At 37.4% G+C, this 23,180-nt stretch overlaps 1 protein-coding gene and 1 long non-coding RNA gene across 6 annotated transcripts in view; one reads left to right on the top strand and one right to left on the bottom strand.

The window, feature by feature from the left end:
- The window catches only part of LOC132667356 (uncharacterized), a 260,339-nt gene that overhangs the window by 208,455 nt on the left and 28,704 nt on the right, over positions 1-23,180 (bottom strand). The window lies entirely within an intron of this gene.
- The window catches only part of HTR1E (5-hydroxytryptamine receptor 1E), an 87,536-nt gene that overhangs the window by 30,813 nt on the left and 33,543 nt on the right, over positions 1-23,180 (top strand). The window lies entirely within an intron of this gene.

Below are 23,180 nucleotides of genomic sequence, written 5' to 3' on the forward strand. Positions count from 1 at the left end.
GAGAGTGTTAAAAGAAGCAAGAGAAAAGAAAACAGTTACATACAAGGGAAACCCTATGTGGCTATCAGCTAATTTTTCAGCAGAAACTGCAGTTTCAGCAGAAACTTTGATATATTCAAAGAAAAAAACCCTGCCCCAAGACTACTCTATCCAAAACAGCTATCATTCAGAATATAAGGAGAGATAGTTTCCCACACAAACAAAAACTAAAGGAGTTTGTGACCACTAAACCAGCCCCACAAGAAATGTTAAAAGGGACTCTTTGTGTAGAAAAGAAAAACCATATGCAGAAGTAAGAAAAGTAGGGGGAGCAGAAAAAAATAAGTATATTTATAAAAATCAGTCAAGAGATTCATAAAATAAAAGGATGTAAAGTATGACATCATATACCTAAAACATGGAGGTGGGGGCAAGGAGAAGTAAAGAATGGGTTCAAATTTAAGCAACCATCAACTTAATATAGACAGCTATATGCAGAAGAGGGTATATACAAACCTAATGACAACCACAAATCAAAAACTAGTAATAGATATGCAAAAACTAAAGAGAAAAAAATCTAAGCATATCACAAAAGAAATCCAGCAAACCATGAGAGAAGAGAGTAAGAGAAGAAAAGAATAGAGAAGAACTATGAAAACAACCATAAAACAGTAACAAATGGCAGTAAGTACATACCTATCAATAATTACTTTGAGGGGCTCCTGGGTGGCTCAGTGAGTTAAGCGTCCAACTTTGGCTCTGGTCATGAACTCACGGTTCATGAGTTTGAACCCCGCATCAGGCTCTGTGCTGACAGCTCTGAGCCTGGATCCTGCTTCAGATTCTGTGTCTCCCTCTCTCTCTCTGTTCCTCCCCCGCTGGCTCTGGCTCTCTCTCTCTCTCTCTCTCTCTCTCTCTCTCTCTCTCAAAAATAAATAAAAAGATTAAAAAAAATTTTTTTAATAATAATTACTTTGAATGTAAATGAACCAAACACTGCAATCAAAAGATATACAGTGACAGAATGCATAAAGAAGCAAGACCAATGTTGCTTACAAGAGATTCATTTCAGACCTAAAGTCACATGCAGATTGAAAGTGAAGGGATGAGAAAGCATTTATCATGCAAATAAAAATGAAAAGAAAGCCAGGGTGGCAATACTTATATTGGATAAATCGAATTTCAAACAGAGACTATAACATGAGACAAAGAAGAACATTACATAATCATAAAGAGAACAGTCCAATGAGAAGATAAAGCATTGTAAGTATTTATGCACCCCACATGAAAGCACCCAAATACATAAAGCAGCTAGTAATAAACACAAAGGAAATAATTGATAGTAATATAATAATAGTACAGGACTTTAACATCCCACTTACACGAATGGATAGATCATCCAAACAGAAAATTAACAAGGAAATAGTGGCTTTGAATGACACATTGGACCAGATGGATCTAACAGATATATTCAGGACATTCCATCTTAAAACAGCAGATTACAAATTCTTTTCAAATGCATATGGAACAATCTCCAGAACAGATCACCTATTAGGCCACAAAACAATTCTTAACAAATTCAAAAATACTGAAGTCATATGATGCATCTTTTCTGGCCACAACACTATGAAACCAGAAATCAACCACAAGAAAAAATCTGGAAAAAACACATATACATGGAGGTTAAATAACATGCTACTAAACAATGAATGGGTCAACCAAGAAATCAAAGAAGAAATCAAAAAATACAGGCAGACAAATGAAAATGAAAATTCAATGGTCTGAAGTCTTTGAGGTTTATCAAGAAAAATTTCAAATAAATAACCTAACCCTACACCTAAAGGAACCAGAAAAAGAAAAACAAAATCCAAAACAAGTATAAGGAAGGAAATAACAAAGTTCAGAGCTGAAATAAACAAAATGGAAACTAAAAAAAAAAAAAAAAACAAAAAAAAACAAAAAAAAAACACAGCAGAACTGATCAATGAAACCAGGAGCTAGTTCTTTGACAAGATTAGCAAAATTGATAAGCCTTTAGACAAATGCTTCAAAAGAAAGAGAGAGGACTCAAGTAAAGAAAATCAGAAATGAAAGAAGAGAAATAACCAACACCACAGAAATACAAACAATTATGAGACTATTATAAAAAATTATGTCAAAAATTGGACAACCTAGGAAAAAAATGATAAATTCCTAGAAACATATAACCTCCCAAAACTGAACCTATAACCTCCAAAAATTTAAACAGACCAATTACCAGCAATGAAATTGAATCAGTAATTTTTTTAAAAACTCCCCAAAAACCAAAAAGTCCAAGATCAGATGGCTTCAGGGAATATTCTACCAAACATCTAAAGAAGAGTTAATATCTATTCCTCTCAAACTGTTCCAAAAAAAAAAAAAAAAAAAGAAGAAGAAGAAGAAGAAGAAGAAGAAGAAAAGCTTCCAAATTCATTCCATGAGGCCTGCACTACCATGATAGCAAAACCAGATAAAGACACCAGAAAAAAAAAAAAGAGCTACCAAATCTTTGGTGAACATACATGGGAAAAAATCCTCAACAAAATACCAGCAAACAGAATCCAATATATTAAAAAAAAATCATTCATGGGGCACCTGGGTGGCTCAGTCAGTTAAGCGTCTGACTTCAGCTCAGGTCATGGTCTTGCAGTCCGTGAGATTGGGCCCCGCATTGGGCTCTGTGCTGACAGCTCACAGCCTGGAGCCTGCTTTGGATTCTCTCTCTCTCTCTCTCTCTCTCTCTCTCTCTCTCTCTGCCCCTCCTCTGCTCATGCTCTGTCTCTCTCTCTCTCTCAAAAATAAATAAACATTAAAAAAAAATTTTTAATCATTCACCAAAATCAAGTGGGATTTATTCCCTGTATGCAAGGTTGGTTCAATATTTTCAAATCAATCAACATGATAAATCACAGCAACAAGAGAAAGAAAAAAGCATATGATTATTTCACTACACAATAGATGTATGAAAAGCATTTGACAAAGTACAACATCAATTCATGATAAGAGCCCTCAACAAAGTAGATTTGTACCATTCACACCTCAACATAATAAAGGCATATATGAAAAACCTAGAGCAAACATCATACTCAATGGGGAGAAACTGAGAGCTTTCTCCTTATGGTCAAGAACAAGACTAGGATGTCCACTCTCACCACTTTTATTCAACATAGTACTGGAAGTCCTAGCCACACCCCTCAGAAAATAAAAAGGAATAAAAGGCATCCAGATTGGTGAGGAAAAAGTAAAACGTTCTCTATTTGCAGAAGACATAATACCCTACATAGAAAATCCCAAAGACTCCACTGAAAAACTATTAGAAGTGACAAATGAAGTCAGTAAAGTCACAGGATACAAAATCAATGTGCAGAAACATGTTGCATTTCTAAATACCAATAATGAAGCATCAGAAAGAGAAATTAAGGAATCAATCCCATTTACAATTGGACTAAAACCAATAAGATACCTAGGAATAGACCTAACCAAGACATGAAACACCTGTACTTTGAAAACTTTGATGAAACAAATTGAAGATGACACAAAGAAATGGAAAGATAGTGCATGCTATTGGATTGGAAGAACAAATATTGTTAAAATGTCCATACTGCCCAAAGAAGTCTACAGATTTAATGCAATCCCTATCAATATATCAACAACATTTTTCATAGAACTAGAATAAAAAATCCTAAAATTTATATGGAACAAAACAATCAAAGAAAATTTAAGGAATTTAAGAAACAAAACAAAGGAAAATGAGAGAGAGAGAGAGAGAGAGAGAGAGAGAGACCAAGAAACAGATTCTTAACTACAGAGAACAAACAGATGGTTGCCAGAGGGGAGGTGGGGGGGGGCGGTGAAATAGGTGAAGGAGTTTAAGAGTACAGTTACATGATGAGCACTGAGTAATGTATAGAATTGCTGAATCATTATGTTGTACACCTGAAACTAATTAACATGGTATGTTAACAATACTGGTATTAAAACTTTTAAAAAATAATGATTATCAGATATGGGGGGAAATGATGCAACTATATGCTGTCCACAAAAAAAAATAAAATGAAATAAAAATAAAGTACCTTCTTTTTCCTCACTCTGTCACTGCTTTCCTTTTTTCCCTCAAACTTGCCACAACCCAAAATTAACTTGTGTAGATGTTTACTGGCCTCTGTCCCAACTAGAGTTAAGGTTTTGTGATAGCAGAATTTTCATCAGTCTTGTTCAATTTCAATTCTCCAATGTCTAGAAGAGAACTTACATTGAGTAAATGGTCAATAAATACTTGAATGTTTGGATGAATGAGACAGATACCATTTGCTTTGTACCATTCTTCTCAGCTGCACAATCCCCAAAGTGGCAAGAGCTACAAGAAAAAGTACCCATTTTTACAAGTTTTACATCTGCTTCTGAAGAAAACCTCACTTCTTTGTTAGAGACACTTTTTTCAAGAGCCTCAAATGTTTACCCAACAGAGGATCCTGGCAGTCAGAGACTTGAAAGGGAAGGGAAGTGTCCACCTACCACATGTTGGTCTAGTCCCCAAACAGTATGAGGCAGCATGTTAGGATTCTCCAGAAAAAAAAGAATCTCTCTCTCTCTTCCTCTCTCTCTCTCTCTCTCTCTCTCTCTCTCTCTCTCTCTCCCTCTCCCCACACACATTATAGTTCTGTTTATTTTATAAAAATGCAAAACATAGATTTTTTTTCCAATAGGGAGAGCACAAAAGAAAAACTACAGCCACCATCTTATGTATAGAGCTATGGTCCCATACCAGATTGTGACTCTCATCACAGACTTTTAGTGAGGCAATGATACTGTTCAAAAGAATCCAGAATTGGTCTCAAAGTATCTGTCTACTAGCTGGAAGTAGTAAAGAAGTGAATTATTCTAGAAGAAGAATAGAAAATGTTAGATATAGTATAACATGAAGGAAACAAAATTAAGTAATTAATTCTCAGTAGTCATGGCTTTAAAAAAAAAAAAAGGAGCATAAATTTAAGCTTGTATCCATCTTCAGGAGGTTAGATGTGATGAAAGAACAGCAGCACATGACAAGGAGGCCCTACTATTGGGAGAGCATAACATGAGCTTCCAGAATTGCCACTGTGACATTTAAGATGTTACTTTGTACTTTGAGCACATTTTGAATTGGGGATTCATCCTCTCTCTTGTCCTATTCAACAGCTCTACTAGCTCTAGAAGCATCACTGCATCTACTACTGAAGAGAGAGAGAGAGAGAGAGAGAGTGCTTAAGGTACCGGCTTACAAAATTAGTTGCTATGTCCAATATTTACACAGCAGGCCAGCAGGCTGGAGACCCAGGGAAGAGTTAATGTTCCAACTTAATCCCAAAGCAGTCTGCTGGCAGAATTTCCTCTTCCTTGGGGAAGTATTTTTCTTTTGAGGACTTTGACTGATTGGATGAGGCCTACCCTCATTATAGAAGGTCTGCTTTACTCAAATTCTGATTTAAATGTTAACCTCATCTTTAAAAAACACCTTCACAGAAACATTTAGACCATTTGACCAAACATCATGGTGTCATGGCCTAGCCAAGTTGACACATAAAATTAACCATCACAGGCAGGATGACGGAGGTTCAGTGGATGCAGGTGGGGTAGAGGATCCTGTGGTAAAAAGATCAGAAACAAGGGCATATATGAGGAAGAAGGGGTAAGTTTATGTTAACTTCCTGACAGATTTTGAAGCTTTCTTAACCTTCTTTTATGCAATTTTTGGAAAGAGAATCAGAGAATAGAGCCAAGTTCATTGAATCACTATGTTGTCCACAAGAAACTAATGTAAATCATGTGTCAACTATACTTCAATATAGAGAGAAGGGAGATTGAGACAAGTTCAGCAATGGAAGGCCTAGCTTTCCAATCCCATTTCAGCCAAGAGCCCACATAAAGCTGTTGGCAGAGGCTGGGTAGCTCTGAATCCCCAGGTTGTCTGTGGTGACACTCTTCCCTAGTGTCGCTATAGTCTTGAGTAACAGTAAGGAAGCCAAGCCATTCTACCCAGTTTACAGATAAGTACATTGAAAGGCAGAGTGTCTAAATAAGCAAACTTAAGGGGCACACTGAAAAAGCTGCCCAGATAAGTCAGGATAAAATTTGGCAGATAGGTTTGAAAAGCTTATATTTGGGGTTCACATTATTCCAGCTGGTGAGCTTTGCTAGTCAGATACCCTTTAAGACTCAACTGAGGCGGATGTTCTGTCCTCATAGGTGTCTTTTCAAGTTCTGTTGAGGTGCAAGTGGGGAGAGGAATGGATCAGGTACAACCACTGTAGGAAAGTGGGAGTTAATGAAAGGCCAGACTGGTGTTAGAGCAACAGAATTCTAATAACTTTTAGTACCTGTCTAGGTAATTTGGGACAAGTCACTTATTCCTCAAGCCTCAGCTTCCCCTCTGATTCTCTCCCAGCCTTACAATTTCATGAGATTTCTAATCCCAGACACTCTGTTGGCCATAATGGCCTCAGACCCTTCTCCTAATGCCTGATGCTAACCCTATGTGCCTTCAAATACACTACTGCTGCTGTTGATTTTATTTCTACCACTTGAGTACTGAAAAATCCAATATTAAAAAACATTGATTTTTCCCACAAGGTGAGTCAGAATATGGACTCTGAATTGCTTTACACATATACTATATATTTATCCAATTATAAATGGTAATAATACTATGCTAGTGATAAAAAATGAAGCTAGGATCTATCAAGAGAGCCTGGTCATATTTCCAAATACCATTACATTCTTTAATATTTTGGCCTCAAATAAGCTTCTGATATTTGGGGAATCGGTTTTTCTTTTTAATATTCTTGCTGCTCACTTGATTCAGAAAATCTCTTGTTGCTATGGAAGTCAAAGGGGTTTTTCATCTGTTTTAAAATCCTCTCTTCATGCCTTTACAATTAAAAGTCAGACCTAATTATAATGCTAAGCATCTGAGTGCAAGAGCTTGTATGAAATAATGGATACTTTTTCTGATTCAGTTTATTACTCTACCAGACTTTAACTCTTTCCTGCTCTTTCACATGCTACTTGAATCGGACTAGTGTGTCTAAAATCAATTATATGAGTTTAATTTTCCCAAGCTCAGGAAAAAATTTTATTACTTTTTTCCTAAGCACTGGGTTATTCTAATTAATTTTCTCTTCCTTATCAGCGGATTTAATGATTCACTTTCATGCCCTTGTCGCCAAGTGCGTCACAGCAGTATTGTTAGCCAGAGGGATCTCCATTGCTATTAAGAAGCTCTGACTCTGGATGAAGAAACAGAAGGAGTATGCTGAGCAGGAGAAGAGGCATGAAGTCATGCCACTGAGCAATGACTGTCACCTTCACTTTGCCCTTGGGTTTTGTAATGTACACACGTGCACACACAAATACATGGCTCATTGTAGGTATCGTGTTAGATGGGTGGCAAGTGAAGATGAGGGAATATTCCACATTTTTTAACCTAGTCTAAGTTCAGCTCCTTTGTAGAGCTTCACTCCTTTTAAATATGAGCCCTCTAATTACTCCCGATTCATTTAACACTTGGCTACTTATGTGCCTCTGTTGTCAAAGCAAAGTCACAGCCTGACATCCACAGCAGGGAAGATAAGTAACGAATGCATGAACTTGTGGCATAGATCCAGGCATACATGCTCATGACTGCCATTAAGGGAAATGTCAGATCTTCTTTAAAAAGTAAGAATATGATGTGAGTGCGTGGAATTAAAAATGGAGACATATTAAACCTGAAATGGTACGTATGGCACCTGTCCATGGAAGGTGTGAAAATGTTCCTGGTCCACTCTAGCCCCCAGTAGGTTTATTTACTCCTTCCCTAGGTTGTATCCTGGATACATGGCTCAGCCTCAGACACTGAGTGTCTGCCAATACTGCAAAATGTGTGGGAAAACAGATGCATGAACGTGAATACATCCATGTGGAAGTATACTATCACCACCAAACACTGCACTGAGGCTAACATCAATCATGCAGAAAGAATAAATCAACAACCCATGCCTGTGCTTTTGTTTTGCCTTTAGTTCCCAAGACTAATCTTCTAAGAACTGCCTTCCCAAGGGCATTTTTTCCATGTATCTTTTTCCTTGTTTACAGAAAATGGGCAAAGAAGAAGGGAACATAAAGCAGGTGAGATTTTGTTTGCACATGAAGGAGACTTTCTTAGTTATGAACAATCAAATGGTTTAAAATGTGGTTGTGTGATCTCCAACCCTTGGAGAAGCAACACATAAAGAAAAAAATTTTTAAAGAACGTTTGCCTGAAGTCATTTGGGTCAGAAATAACAAGGATTGAATACAGACTGTCATACCTCATTAAACTGGCCAGACATTGATATAGGGAGATTTATATAATCATTTCTCCTGTAAATACTTGCTGACCACTTACTATATGCCGAACACTATGTGTAGCACTGAAAACACGATGAACACACGATGAACACTCTCTTTTCTAGGCCCTCATAATCTTAGGGGTGAGACAAAGAGACAGCCCAAAATTACTATACAATTAGAGACATAATTCTAGAAAACCCTAGAAGGAAAGTATGCACTGGGTACTATGTAGTACAGCAGAGAGTCATCTTACTTGAGGCAATTCATGCTAGGGAAGGCTTCCTAACAGTATGCAGCCCTCCAGTTCTAAAAACTAAATCATCATTGATTTTGAATAAAGCTCACATAATCATCTGTAGGAATAAAATAATATGCATTGGAATCATATCTTGGGGTGTGGGGAAGGTTGCACTATTAGCGCACTATACTTACAATTATTTGTAAAATTCTTGCATGTTGTCCATAAAACACTATGTACATGAATATATGCAACTTTATGTTATAATTATATTCAGTAATAAAGATGCATAAATATGTGGTCTAAGCAATAAGAATAAATCATATTCAGGGCACCTGGGTGGCTCAGTTGGTTAAGCATCCAACTTCGGCTCAGGTCATGATCTCACAGTTAGTGAGTTTGAGCCCCACATCGGGCTCTGTGCTGACAGCTCAGGGCCTGGAGCCTGCTTCGGATTCTGTGTCTCCCTCTCTCTCTGCCCCTCCCCTGCTTGCTCTCTGTCTCTCTCTCTCTGCCTCTTGAAAATAAGTAAACATTAAAAAAAAAGAATAAATCATATTCAGTGAAGCACAATGCTCTCGATGTGACAGATGCAAGGAAAATGGGATAGAGGGTCATACACTCATTTAGTGATATAGCAGAGTTGTCTGCAGTGTTTAAATTATTTCTTCCTTCCTGTCTTTATATATATATTTATTTATGTGTGTATTTATTTATTTATTTAAGTGCTTATTTATTTTATATATATGTATTTAAATGCTTAATATATATATATATATATACATACATATATATATATTTAAATATATATATGTAAATGCTTATTTCTTTTTTGGAGAGACAGACTGTGCAAGGAGGAAACGGGGGAGACAGAGGAAGAAAGAATCCTAAGCAGGCTCCACACTGTCAGTTCAGAGCCCGACATGGGACTCCATCCCATGAACTGTGAGATCATGACCAGAGCCAAAATCAAGAGTCAGATGCTTAACCAACTGAGTCACTCAGGTGCCCCTGTCTTTATATATTTTTTGAAGCATGAGTAGTTAGATTTGCCTAAGTTAAATGAGCACATGGTGTGATTACACTGTGTTACTTCAACTTGTCTTGACAACAGTAATAAATTGCGATTTGAACAAAAGTCTTCGAAGTATCTTAAATTCTCTTAAAACAGAGATTCACAGTATTGAGGAACTAAATGAAAAAGCAATAAAATAAACCTTTACAAGTAACAAATGTTTGCTAATTTTAGTATCCTTATATATTCCTAAAGCTCTGCAATTGTGAAGAATTATTTCATTTGTAGGAATGATAACTTTCACATAAAACTACAATTGATAACTTAAAATTAATAACTGAAACAATATGATACCCTTAAAAGAGAAGGAACATCATTAGAAACATATTCTCCAAATTTCTTGTGCTTCATCTGCCCCCAGATTGTGTTGTTCAGGTTGAGAACCAAATCTGCTCAATTAATATCACCTTTTGCCTTGTTTCCGTTGCCTCAACTGGCCAAGTTCTCCATCACTGCACCCATTCCATGCCCCACTTGCAGCTCTCCAGACCAGTCCTGACTTGAGGGACTTGGCGTCTTGGGCTTCTTGCGCCTTTTAGGGGAGCTGTCTAAAGTGGGGGGGGTCTCCATCATTCCTGGGGAGTGCTCACTGTGCTTTGACCCAAAGTGTGACCAGCACTAACCACTGCCTCTAGGCAGTTCATCACCCTGTACAGGAGTGCTCCATACCTGATAATGAGGCTTCTATCCCTGGCATGGAATGTATGTCACTCCCTCAACTTTCTATAAGTCCCAGTTCAGGGATTCTCAGTGATTCTCAACTGAAAACATCAGAATTCTCTAGTGCAGTGTTTCTCAAACATGATGCTGTGTTTTACTCATCTGGGAAGTTTTGTTTTTGTTTTCTTAAATATCACTGTCTGGCCCTGCCTCCATAGATTCTGATTTAATGGTTCTGGGGTGGGTTACAGTGATCAGCATTTTGTAGAAGTTTCCCAGGTAGTTCTGATATGCATGCAGCCAGGGTTGAGAACCACTGCCCTAGTAAGCTTCACAAATAATCTCAGTCTCACCTTCTCAGGTAATACCAACAGCCAGGTTGATCTATCCAGGGGTCCCAACACACACACAAACACACACACACACACACACACACACACACACACACACACACACCCCACTAGCTATAAGTAAATACCTTGAGGAATGATTACAAATAGGTTGGTTTTTCTCTAAAATAAGTACTAATAACTGATAGAGTCTCAGAAGACAATGAGTGATGAAATGATGGGGCAGTTTCATAATTTTCCAGACTCTGAAAAAAAATGAATAAAAGAAATGCCATGGCCATGCAGAATTTAAGAGAGAAAAATGATATACCAAGAAAAAAAAGAGAGAAAAAAAAAGTCAGGTGAAGTAATTGGGTCCAAAGTAAAAAAGAGATACAAGGGAATAGAGAAAAGTAAAGAGGGAATAATTGAGATTTTAAGGAAGGTTAACCTTACTTAAATTAACATTCACAAATAAGAGAAATCTCCAAGTATTAGCATCATCAAATTACTGAGATCCTGTGGTGTAATGAAAAATGTGTAAGTCTTGAACTAAAATGGACAGAGTGAATCTCATCTCTATGTCTTTCTAGATCTGAAACCTTGGGCTATTGTGGCAGATTTTCTAAGATGCTCACAAGATTTCTTATCACACATCCTCTTTTTACAATGAGATGTTAAATCTTCTAATGAGAGGAGAGGTCTATTTCGCCATCCCTTGAATGTGATTACAGTAGATGTGGCACTACATGACATCTGAAACTATGTCATGAGAAGCAGTACAACCTTTCTTAGTCCTCTTCAAACACTCCTATTGGATCACAGGCACCATGATATGAGGAAGTGAGAGAATACATGTAGAGGCCGAATGCAGGTGTTTTGGCCAAAGCTCCAGTTGAGGTCTCAGCTAACTACAACCATCAACTTCTAGGCTAAACCCTTAAGTGATTCTAACTCCTAGCTTTCCAGGAAGACCCCAAGTCTTCCTAACTGAGGCCCTAGACATAGAAGACCAGAGACAAAGTACACACAAATTCCTATTCCTGACCTGCAGAATCCAGGAGTATAATAAAATAGTCACCATTTTATATAATTATGAAGGTATAAAATAGCGATAGATAAATTGGAAAGAAAGTTATATAACTTTTCTAAGGTTTGGTTCAATGGTTTTATAAGGTTTTAGAAGGTTGTGTTGAAAATTAGAAATAAAATGTGTAATTTACATGGCACGAAATAAGTGCTGAATAAAATATCAGTTGCGATAAGGATTATCGTTCATTTCCATTAACCATTGTCTCTTTGCTTTTTTGGTTTTTTGGTTTTTGTTTTGTGTTTTTAATTTACATCCAAGTTAGTTAGCATATAGTGCAATAATGATTTCAGGAACAGAATCCAGTAATTCATGCCCTACATATAACACCCAGTGCTCATCCCAACAAGTGTCTTCCTTAATGTCCCTTCCCAATTTAGCCCATCTCTCCACCACAGTCCCTCCAACAACCCTCAGTTTGTTCTCTACACCTAAGAGTCTCTTATGTTTTGTCCCCCTTCCTGTTTTTATATTATTTTTGCTTCCCTTCCCTTCTGTTCATTTGTCTTGTATCTCAAATTCCACTTATGAGTGAAGTCATACGATATTTGTCTTTCTCTGATTGACTAATTTTGCTTAGAATAATATACTCTAGTTCCATCCACATTGTTGCAAATGTCAAGATTTCATTCTTTTTGATTGCCGAGTAATACTCCATTGTGTATATATATACATACAACATCTTTATCCATTCATCTGCCAATTGACATTTTGGGCTCTTTCCATACTTTGGCCATTGTCAATAGCACTGCTATAAACATTGGGCTGCATGTGCTCCTTTGAAACAGCACACCTGCATCCTTTGGATAAACACCTAGTAGTGCCATTGCTGGATCATAGGGCAGTTATATTTTTAATTTTTTGAGGAACCTCCATACTGTTTTCCAGAGTGGCTGCACTAGTTTGCATTCCCACCAGCAGTGTAAAAGGGTTCCTATTTCTCTGCATCCTCACCAGCATCTATTGTTGCCTAAGTAGTTAACGTTAGCCATTCTGAAAGCCAATGAGGTGGTACCTCAGTGTGATTTTCATTTGTATTTCCCTGATGATGAGTGATGTTGAGCATTTTTTCATGTATCTGTTAGCCATCTGGATGTCTTCTTTAGAAAAGTGTCTATTCATGTCTTTTGCCCATTTCTTCACTGGTTTATTTGTTTTTTGGGTGTTGACTTTGATAAGTTCTTTATAGATTTTGGGTACCAGCCCTTTATCTGATATATCACTTGCAAATATCTTCTCCCATTCTGTCTATTGACTTTTAGTTTTGCTGATTGTTTCCATCTCCATGCAGGAGCTTTTTATCTTGATGAGGTCCCAATAGTTCATTTTTGCTTTTGTTTCCCTTGCCTATGGAGACGTGTTGAGTAAGGAGTTGCTGCAGCCAAGGACAAAGAGGTTTTTGCCTGCTTTCTCCTCTAGGATTTTGATGGCTTCTTGTCTTACGTTTAGATATTTCATCCATTTTGAGTTTATTTTCGGATATGGTGTAATAAAGTGGCCCGGGTTCATTCTTCCTCACATTGCTGTCCAATTTTCCCAACACCATTTGCTGAAGAGACTGTCTTTATTCCATTGGATGTTCTTTCCTGCTTTGTCAAAGATTAGTTGGCTATATGTTTGTGGGTCTATTTCTGGGTTCTCTGTTCTGTTCCATTGGTCCAAGTGTCTGTTTTTGTGCTAGTACTTGCTTATTACAGCTTTGTAGTACACGTTGAAATACAGAATTGTGATGCCTTCAGCTTTGGTTTTCTTTTTCAGGATTGCTTTGGATATCTGGGGTCTTTTGTGGTTCCATACAAGTTTTAGGATTGTTTGTTCTAGCTCTCTGAAGAATGCTGGGGTTATTTTGATAGGGATTGCATTGTATATGTAGACTGCTTTGGGTAATGTCGACATTTTAACAATATTTGTTCTTCCAATCCAGGAGCATGGAATATTTTTCCATTTTTTTGTGTCTTCTTCAATTTCTTTCACAAGCTTTCTACAGTTTTCAGCATATAGATTTTTCACTCTTTGGTTAGGCTTATTCCTAGCTATTTTATGGTTTTTGGTGCAATTGTAAATGGGATCGATTCCTCAATTTCCCTTTCTGCTGCTTCATTATTGGTGTATAGAAACGCAACCAATCTCTGTGCATTGATTTTATATCCTGCGACTTTGCTGGATTCATGAATCAATTCTAGCAGGTTTTTGGTGGAATCTTTTGGGTTTTCCATATAAAGTATCATGTCATCTGTGAAGAGTGAAGGTTTGACTTCCTACTGGCCAATTGGGATGCCTTTTATTCCTTTGTGCTGTCTGATTGCTGAGGCTAAGACTTCCAATACTACGTTGAATAACAGTGGTGAGAGTGGACATCCCCGTTGTGTTCCTGACCTTAGAGGGAAAGCCCTCAGGTTTTCCCCTTTGAGGATGATATTGGTGGTGGGTCTTTTGTATATGGCATTTATGATCTTGAGGTATGATCCTTCTACCCTACTTTCTTGAGGGTTTTTATCAAGAAAGGATGCTGTATTTTGTCAAATGCTTTCTCTGCATCTATTGAGAGGATCATGTGGTTCTTGTCCTTTCTTTTATTAATGTGATATATCATATTGATTGATTTGCAAATATTGAACAAGCCCTGCAACCCAGGTAAAATCCCACTTGATCATGGTAAATAATTCTTTTAATGCATTGTTAGGGCTGGTTGGCTAGAATCTAGCTGAGAATTTTTGCATCCATGTTCATCAGGGAAATTGGTATAGTTCTCATTTTTAGTGGGGTCTTTTGTCTGGTTTGGGGATCAAGGTAGTGCTGGCCTCATAGAATGAGTTTGGAAGTTTTCCTTCCATTTATATTTTTTTGAACAGCTTTAAAAGAATAGGTGTTAACCCTTTAAATGTTTGATAGAATTCCCCTGCAAAGCCATCCAGCCCTGAATTGTTTTGGGGAGGTTTTTGATTACTTATTTAATTTCTTTACTGGTTATAGGTCTGTTCAAATTCTCTATTTCTTCCTGTTTCAGTTTTGGTAGTTTATACGTTTCTAAGAATTTGTCCATTTCTTCCAGATTGCCCAATTTATTGGCATATAATTGCTCATAATATTCTCTTATTATCGGTTGTATTTCTGTATTGTTAGTTGTATCTCTCCTTATTCATTTTTTTATTTTATTTATTTGGGTCATTTCCTTTTGATCAAATGTGCCAGGGATTATCAATTTTGTTAATTCTTTCAAAGAACCAGCTCCTGCTTTCATTAATCCGTTCTACTGTTTTTTGTTTTGTTTTGGTTTGGTTTGGGTTTGGTTTGGTTTTTTCTGTAGCATTAATTTCCACTCTTATCTTTATTATTTCCTGTGTTCTGTTGGTTTGAGGTTTTATTTCCTGTTCTTTTTCCAGCTCTTTAAGGTGTAAGATTAAGTTGTGTATCTGAGACCTTTCTTCCTTCTTAAGAAAGTCCTGTATTGCTATATACTTCCCTCTTATGACTGCCTTTGCCACATCCCAGAGGTTTTGAGCTGTTATCATTTTCATTGGCTTCCAGGTACTTATTAATCTCCTCTTTAATTTCTTGGTTAACCCCTTCATTGTTTAGGAGGATGTGCTTTAACTTCCAAGTATTCATTGTCTTTCCAAATTTTTTCTTATGATTGATTTCAGGTTTCATAGCATTGTGGTCTGAAAATATGCACAGTATGATCTCCATCTTTTCGAACTTGTTGAGGGCTGATTTGTGACCCAGTATGTAATCTATTCTGGAGAATGTTCCATGTGCACTCGAGAAGAATGTGTATTCTGCTGCTTTAGGATGAAATGTTATGAATATATCCACTAAGTCCATCCAGTCCAGTGTGTCATTCAAAGCCATTGTTTCCTTGTTGATTTTCTGTCCATTGCCATAAGTAGGGTGTTGATGTCCCCTACTATTATGGTATTAATATCAGTGAGTTTCTGTATATTTGTGATTAACTGATTTATGTATTTGGGTGTTTCATATTGGGGGCATAAATGTTTACAATTGTTAGATCTTCTTGGTGGATAGACCCCTTAGTTATGATATAAAGTCCCTTCTTCATATCTTGTTACAGTCTTTATTTTAAAATTTATATTGTCTGATCTAAGTATGGCTACTCCTGTAGCCATGATACATGATACATGATAGGTTCTCCATCCCCTTACTTTCAGTCTGAAGGTGTTTTAGGAGCGCCTGGGTGGCTCAGTCAGTTAGGCATCCGACTTCAGCTCAGGTCATGATTTCATGGTTTGTGAGTTCAGGCCCCGCATTGGGCTCTGTGCTGACAGCTCAGGGCCTGGAGCCTGCTTCAGATTCTGTTTCTCCCTCTCTCTTTGCTCCTCCCCACTCATGCTCTGTCTCTCTGTCTCTCTCTCACTCTCTCTCTCTCAAAAGTAAACAAACATTAAAAAAAAAATTGAAGGTAACCTTAGGTCTAAAATGGGTCTCTTGTAAACAGCATATAGATGGATCTTGTTTTCTTATCCATTCTGCTACCCTATGTCTTTTGATTGCAGTGTTTAGACCATTGACATTTAGAGTGAGTACTGAAAGATATGAATTTATTGCCATTGTGTTGCCTGTAGAGTTGGAGTTTCTGGTGGTGTTCTCTGGTCCTTTTTAGTCTTGTTGCTTTTGGTCTTTTTGCTGTTGTTTAATCTTTTCTCCTCTCAGTCCCCCTTAAAATTTATTGCAGGGCTGGTTTAGCGGTCACAAACCACTAGTTTTGTTTGTCTGGGAAACTATTTCTCCTTATATTTTGAATGACAGCTTTTCTGGATAAAGAATTCTTGGCTGCATATTTTTCGGATTCAGCATGTCCTGCCATTCATTTCTGGCCTGCCAAGTTTCTATGTACAGGTATGCTGTGAACCTGATTGGTCTACTCTTATAGGTTAAGGACTTTTTTCCCCTTGATGCTTTCATAATTCTTTCCTTGTCTGTGTATTTTGTGAATTTGACTATTATATGCCTTGTTGATGCTCGGTTTTTGTTGAATCTAGTGGAAGTTCTCTGTGCTTCTTGGATTTTGGTATCTGTGTCTTTCCCCAGGTTAAGAAAGCTTTCTGCTACGAGTTGCTCGCATAAACCTTCTACCCCTCTTTCTCTCTCTTTATCTTCTGGGATTCCTATGATTCGGATGTTATTCCTTTACAGTGAGTCACTGAGTTCTCTAATTCTTATATCGTGCTCTTCTGCCTTAGTTTCCCTCTTTTTCTGCTTCATTATTCTCCATAATATTGTTTCTATGTCACTGATTCGCTGCTCCACTTCATCCATCTTTGCCTCTGTGGCATGCTTTTGAGATTGCATCTTAGTTATAGTGTTTTTAATTTGTCCTGACTAGATTTTACTTCTTTCATTTCTGCAGAAAGGGATTCTATGATTTTTTAACCCCAGCTAGTATTCTTATAATCGTGATTCTAAATTCTAGTTCAGACATCTTGCTTACATCTGTGTAGATTAATTCCCCAGCTATCATTTCTTTCTGTTCTTTCTTTTGGGGTGAATTCCTTCATTTTGTCATTTTGGAGGAAGAAAAAGAATTAATACAATAAAAAAGGAAAATTAAAAATAATAAAAACAACACAAAAAATCAAATAAAGGAAGCTACATCCTGGGTATGTTTTGGTCTGGTTTTTGAAAGAAGCTTGATTGAATAGAGAAAAAAAAGGAAAGAAAAGAAAAGAAAAAGAAAAAAAAAGTAAGAAAACATTTAAAAATTAAGAAAATGTATACAATGAAATCGAATAAAATGAATTGGAGAAGGTAAAATAGAATAAAAAACAAATCTCAAAAACTATAGTAAAAAAATTTCTTAAACGTTTTATACAAAAACACAAAATAAAAATAATTGTTTTCTCTTTCTGTATCCAAGAATAAGAAAAGTAAGGAAAAAGAAAACACAAAACAACAAAAAAAAGCCGAATAGATGGACCAGTGAACAGAATGAAACCCAAATGAAATTACATCCAGTTTCCCCTAGAAGTCAAACTATGAAGCACTTTACAGTCCATACACTAAGCAGTGGAAAGACTTGTGGTCCTCTCCCCAGGGCTTGGTTGGTGCTGTTGGTTGGGGCTTGGTGTAATGGCTTCATTATCCACTATGTGGCACTGCTTAGCTTAATGTGGTGGATCAGCGCTGCAGGAGAGGTGAAAATGGTATCATGCAGCTTCCCAGTCTCTAGCATCAGAACTCTGTGCTCTACCCCACCAGCAATCAAGCACCCCTCTTTTGTCTCTGGCTTCCTTCCACTCCCCACTTCTACACTGTCCACATCCAAACCATTAGCCTGCCAGGCAGGACCTCTCTCCCGAATTTTATCTCAATAGAGCTGTGTTTCCAAACCCCTCACATCTGAGGACCCTGTAGCTTGGACCCACTCTGACCCTCTGGGGGAGGGTTGTGAGGAGCAATGGCCGGATGCCAGCTTGACCCTGGGAACGTCCCTGCAATCATGTTGCTGAGGCTCGGAAGTTGTGACAGGATGCCAACTTGCCCCAGAATAAGTTTGTGCAATCTCATATCATTTGCATTTCAGTGGTTATGGTAAATCACCACATACAACCCACATCAGGTGCCACTGCACCCTGGAATTTTTGTTCTAATACCAGCAATTGTGTTCTCTGGGGTCCGCTGGGACCTTTGCCTGTGAGGAGGCCATACAGCTTCTACCAAATGCCCTCCTAGCAGGGTGGCAGGGGAACCACTTCTCCCCATGTGGCCTGTGGGCCCCTCGTCCCTGGCTGCCAGTTCCTGGGGATTTTCCCTTCCCACCAGAGCACTGCCAGGTATTGGGCTATGGAATTTCCAATGCTGCTCTGCCCTGTTTATAGAGTCCTAATGATATTGAAACCCTCTCCTTTCTCTTTTCTCCCTTTCTTGTTCAAACAACTGTGGGTGCTTCCATTATTTCTCTTTCTCTCCAGCTACATTTGGGAGGAGTACTTTTCCTGTACTCTCCCCCCTTTCTCTGTCCTTTCTCCACAAATACGGCTCCATATCCTTCGAAGCTTCTCTCTCCCTCAGTTCACCTCTCCCGAGTTCTGTGGCTCAAGTTATGCAGATTGTTATGTTAATCCTCAGATCAATTTTCTAGGTGTGCAAAATGGTTTGATGCTGATCTAACTGCATTTCAGGGCTAAGAGAAGCAGATAACTTGCATGCTGCTCCACCATCTTGGCCCCTCCAACCATTGTCTCTTTGAGACCTGGACTCTGCCACCACTTTATAGTTGCCCTTCAAATCTGAAGATGTATAAGAACATGAACAAATACTTCTGTAGAGAAGATGCTCTTTTAAAACTAACGATGCATAAAGACCAGCCCTTTGGTTTGAGATGATATCTATCATTTGCCCCACAACTCAATCATAGGTTACTTTTTCGATATGTGTTTTTCTGGGTGATGTAATGAATATTTACAGTGTGCTATGCACAATAACACAGAAAATAGAATCCTTGCCAAAAGGAGTTTGTGATCTTAATTAAGAATACAAAATCATCAACTAGACCTGAGAGAGTTTCTAAGATATCCCTTCATTTTATACTTGAGGAAACTGAAATCTGGAAAAGTTCATCAAGTTGCTCAGAACCACACATTATTAGCAGCAGAGCTGAAACTAGAACCTAGGACTCCTCACTTCCAATAATTATTCATTCATGCCTTCAGGAAACATTTGTTGAGCACTTCCTGTGTTCCAGCCACTAGGGATTCAAAGATGAATAAGAAACACTCTTGCCAATAAGGAGTTCACAGTCTGATGGAAGATGCAGTCACAAAAGCAGATAAGTATAGAGCTCAAGAGAATGTTGCACATTGTAAGATAGCATGGGATCAGAGATGGCTCTTCTTTGTTGGGCAAAGGTTCAGAAAGGAGATGATATTTAGGCTGTTTTAAATGCTGAGTAGGAGTTTGGCAGGTAGAGAAAGGGCATTCCAGGTAAAAATAGCCAACTTTTGTGAATCCTTAACAATATGAATATGCATTTTCATTGTCCCAAGGTTTCTGAAACTCAGCTCCATCGACGTATTCTTAAAGGATCTAGAGAATTTTTATCCTTTTAGAGGATTACTATTTTATTGAGGCTTATTAAACAGACATAATTCTTCATAACCAAAAACAATACAAGACACATATAATGTACATCTTCTCTAGAGACACATACAGCATCTGAATTGGAGGGGTTCTTAGAGATCATTATCTAAGCGCCTGTGTACACATGTGCCATAGCTGAGAAGTGATATAGCATAACGAGCAGGAAAACTGAAACTACATACATAGTTAAAGAGCAAAAGCAATTAAAGGTTAAAATTAGGTTATTATTCCCTTTGATGCCTTCCTCCCAAGGCAGATCACAAAATGTGAAAGCAAAGGTAAGGGAGAAAAACAGCAAATAGGAAGACTATACTCTCTAGCCAGCCTATCACAGTTATAATATGGTATTTGAAAAAAAGACATTTCAAAAGGGCACCATTATTAATGCCACTAAGAAGGAATTGGAAAATTGCAGTTTAAATCATTGGTTTTGTGCCAGTTCTCTTTTTTATATAAATATCAATTCTCACTGTGAGGTTTTGCACCTTAATTTAGTTAGGAATACATTTTAAAAATGGCTTGCTAAAAGTGTGATTCAATGGAAGGAAAGTATTATCAAGTAGTGCAATGTTCCATAAATAGCTATTATTATTATTTAATATTCGTTAAACACCCACAGTGAGCTAAGCACCGTACTAAACTTTGGAAAGATATGGCTCTTTCTCTGACAAGGAAAGATTAAATACATAGAAGATAGGAGAGCTTAAATCTACTTAGGATCTGAAATTTATTTTTCTACTCCAACTTTTCCTTGCTTCACTTGTCAAATTAACATAATTCACTATATTAGAGGAGGACTAATGATAGTTATTCCTTACCTGTGTTCAGTGTTTTATATTTTACATGGGTTTTTATATGTATATCTTATTAGATAAGTTGACAGATGGTCTCTGGAAGATGTGAGCACTAAACAGAGGTAGTTTCATTTTAAGAGAAGACCAAAAACTTGGAGGGGTCAACTGGCCTGTCAGAGCATCAAAAGGCAGTTGTACTTAGGGGGAGGAGAGAGATTTTTCAGATAGGCAATAGGTGCACAAAACAACTCTCTCTACCACCTCAGCTACCAGTTTCCCTCCCTGGAGGCAGTCACCAAAATCGATCTCTTGTGTATACTTCCAGAGATATCAAATGCACTCACTAGCATACAGTTTACACATGTGGCTTCATACTATATGCACTGTTCTGTACCCTGCTTCTTTCTCTTTATGAAATATTACAGAGATTATTTCATGCTACATTACCATTTTTAATGGCTACATCAGATATTAGGTATAGCTATACCATAATTTATTTAAATAGCCTATTCTTAAAGGATATTTAGTGGGTTTTGTTTTGTTTCATGTTTTGTTTGTTCCTGCAAACTTCTGCTGTTATCATGATTCAAGTAGATATATAATTTCCTATAAGGGAATTGCTGGGCTGAAGTATATTTGAATTGCTAATTTTGGTAATTGTTGCCAAATTCTCCTCTGAAAAATCTGTATTGATTGAAATTCCCAGCAACAATGTATAGGAGCACCCATTTCCCCACTGTCACTAATGCAATGTTATCAAAATTTGTGGTCTTTGATCATCTGATAAGTGAAAAATAAGATTCCATGATAGTTTCATCTGCCTTCCTTCTAATTATGACACTGTTTGAATTTTTTTTCAAGGTTTAAAAAACTCCAGTATTTCCTTTTCTGTGCACTCTGTTTATACCATTTCAGTTTGTCTTTTGGAGTGGTTGTTCTTTTACTGGTTGATTTTTGGGAATTCTTCTCATAATAATGAAATTAATCTTTAGTACATAATCTGAATTACATATATTTTTTCCTAATATGTCATTTATCTTTTGACTTTTTTAATGACATTTTTTGCCTTACAAATTTAGGTTTAATTGTTTGACAAATTAATTTAAATTAATTAATAAATTAATGAATTAATCAATTTGGGTTTACTTACCTATAAAATTATTTACTAATACAAGATTATTTAAAAAAGAAATTCCTTCATTTTCATCCAGTACAATGATTTTATAGGTAAAATATTAATCCATTTGGTATTTATTTGATGTGAGATAGGGATCTAACTCTGGTTTTTTTCTTGATGGGCACTAAGTGGTCCAAAATACACTAATGAATAATATAATTCACCTTCCCCCCCCCGCAATGTGAAATGCCACCACCATCATATATTAAATTATTTTATAAAGAGTAGTGCTTTAGTAAGACTATTATTCAGTTTACGAATCTAGAAAGTCCTCTGGGTGAATTCACCACAATTGGTGCTAAATATGACCTACTGAATCCAAGTAGATGTATGTGGCAAGGAACACAGAAAAAGTTATATGCAGGAAACAGGCAGAATGCATAGCTGGAATTCAGATAGCAAATAGGAACAATGAAAAGTTGAGATTAAAATATAAGGGGAAAAGTAAAGAAGATTCCAAAACAAATGTCTGAATGATACAGAGGGTAATAGGAAGAGACATATTCCAGTTGCCTTCATGATAAAGTCCAGACTCTACCACGTGAACTCTCACACCTGTCTTATCTAGCTTCTGCCTACCCTTCTAGCCCAGGGCATGTTCCCCTTAACTTTTCTTTCAGATTTCAGCTTACACATTATTTCCCCAGTCTTCTTCCCTGACCTGGCCAAGACTGATATTCCTCTTATGTGTCTCTGCATGATTCTGTACTTTAGACTCTAACAATCTAGTCTCTTAATGCTTTCACCCCTGTTGTGGACATTTTCCTTCACTCCCCAGATTTTGTAGCTCTTTGTCCTGGTAACTAAATTTCTCTCCATGCGTCTTTGTGTGTGTGTGTGTGTGTGTGTGTGTGTGTGTGTGTGTGTGTATCCGTGTGTGTGTGTGTGTAGATAGAGGAGGGGGAAGGGGGTAAATTGGACCTGATCTGTAATTAAGCAACTGGTGCTTCTTTCTTTTTTTAATTTTTTTTTCCAGAGTACATCTGACTCACAATGTTACATTAGTTTTGGGTATACAGCATAGTGATTCAACTTCTCTGTACATGATGCTGTGCTCATAGTTGGAGCTTCTTATGAGGTAGGCTCAGTCTATTTCAACACAACTTTCACATTCAGGTTTCTGTATCCACTACTTGGTCAGAAACTCGCAAATACCATTGGGCCCACATGCACAGTTGTCAGTGCAGCACTAAGCCCTAGAGTGGTTTTCATCTCACAAAGGAGCAGACTGGGCCATAGTCCCCTTGGGCAGCCAGCTCATCTCCTGAGTATCTTCAAGGGAAGGGTTTGGCAAATTACAGGCCATGAGCCAAACCTCCCCCCTGCCTTTTATACATATATATATACATATACATATATATACGTATACAT

The sequence above is a fragment of the Panthera onca genome, chromosome B2, assembly GCF_046562875.1.
Source record: "Panthera onca isolate mPanOnc1 chromosome B2, mPanOnc1 haplotype 2, whole genome shotgun sequence".
NCBI lineage: Eukaryota > Metazoa > Chordata > Mammalia > Carnivora > Felidae > Panthera > Panthera onca.